General features: G+C 26.2%; 1 protein-coding gene across 3 annotated transcripts in view; it reads right to left on the bottom strand.

The window, feature by feature from the left end:
* The window catches only part of LOC105138157 (glutelin type-A 3-like), a 52,614-nt gene that overhangs the window by 48,185 nt on the left and 2,531 nt on the right, over window positions 1-1,898 (bottom strand). The gene's annotated exons all lie outside the window — the stretch shown is intronic.

Raw genomic sequence — 1,898 nt, 5'->3', positions numbered from 1 at the left:
TTTTTTTTTAAATAAATTACTTAATCACCCTTGAGTTCAAAATTAACAAAACTATCATCTAGGATGTTTTGGTTTTTTTATCTTGATTTTTTTGTTAATGACAAGTTGAATCAGTCATTTTTGCATTTTAATAAATTTTTCATATTTTTTTTAAAATAATAACTTTGTTAGCGCATGCAGGGTAGACAATGTATATAGGGTCATCTGGTCACCAAATATTGCCTTCAAAAAGCAGAGTCACTTATGGTGATAATATTAATTGAATTATTAAAAAAAGAAGTTTATAACAGAAATCCACCTTTCCCATTTCACTTCCATTGTTTGTTTGATTTTGTTTTGTTTATAACCCATGTAAGTTTAAAGATGATTAAATAATAGTTACATGATTATTCATAAGAGGAGATAGTTTTATGGAAAAGTAAGGAAATTTTTTAATGGGTCAGGAAACTATTATTTTTCGGTTCAATTGCTAAATCTACGCAATCCCCCTTCATGTGTAGTTACTATTTTCATGAAAAGATCTATCCCTATTATGGTTCTAATACATGTTGTTATAATGTCAAGAGCAAGAATTTTTCTTATAGTTTGTCTTCTTTCTCTTTCCATAGTTATACCTTACATAATAAAGCTAATAACTTTGATAGGTATAATAATAGTAGTATTTGGAGCTTACTTTAGCTTTTGTTCAAAAAGATATCAAGATTGGTTTAGCCTATTTTACAATGTCTCAATTGGATAATATAGTGTTACCTTAATATTATTATTTTTTATTGTAAGTATTATTTTTATAAGCATTCATCTATATTTAAATTTTTTTATGTTTATGTTAGTGTCTGTTTGAGTATATTCTTGAATGTGTTACTTTTTTGGGACACCTATCTTTAATGATAAGGGTTGATTTGTACTCGGTTGGTGTGATTCCACATAGATCAATTAAATATAAATAGTAATTTTTTATTTATTTTAATCAATATAATTTTAAATAGGCTTTTGTCTATTATTTTTTCACCATCCTTACAAGTTCAACGCTTGCATTTCAAAAATAAGGATGGAGCCTCGTTGTTAAACTGAGTTCCTAAAACACCCTTTTAGATTAGTATTATTATTTTTATTTTTACCTTTAACAATAAACATACACGCATAGTATATATAGCTCACATGCTAAGAGTTTGTCTAAACTTGTGTATGTGTGTCTACAACACACATACACACACATAAAAATTTAGATAAACTCTTAGCATATGAGCTTATTTAATATTCATCATTAAAACTAGCATAACAATATAATTTATTTTAAATAAAATAAACAAGATAATTGGTATCTTTTTCATCTCATAACAAGCTTTATAATTAGCATTTTCTAATTACTATAAAGTTCAATGGTGACTTATTTGTTTTTATGCCTAGCTGGTTTTGATATCACCATAACAGCTACTACCATGTCCTATATCAATTTAATGTCCATTAATAGAAATCATCTTATGGTCTTGCTAATTGATGTAGGATAGAATAATAAAAAGATATAACTATCAAAGCCAAATATTTTCTTATACAATGGTTAGGCAAAAATAATACTTAAATTATATGTATTTAATATTGTGATATAAAGTATTTTTTATTTAAAAATATATCAAAATAATATTTTTTAATTAAATTTTATAAATTGGATTTAAGCTTTTCCGACAGATACCAAAGTCCATCAATAATTGCATGGAGATTTGGACATCTTACTCGAGTTTCAAAAGTAATTAAATGAGAGACCGTTCTAGTACAATCCTCAGAAGTCATAATTAATATTCTCAAATATCATCTATATTATTAATTTGACATGGTCGTTCCACCCTTGCTGCTGATGGTGCTATCTAGCACCTCAACATATTATTCATTACAACCTGATC

Source organism: Populus euphratica, unplaced genomic scaffold (genome assembly GCF_000495115.2).
Source record: "Populus euphratica unplaced genomic scaffold, PopEup_1.0 scaffold153.1, whole genome shotgun sequence".
Lineage (NCBI taxonomy): Eukaryota > Viridiplantae > Streptophyta > Magnoliopsida > Malpighiales > Salicaceae > Populus > Populus euphratica.
This window is presented reverse-complemented; position numbering and strand designations above follow the sequence as displayed.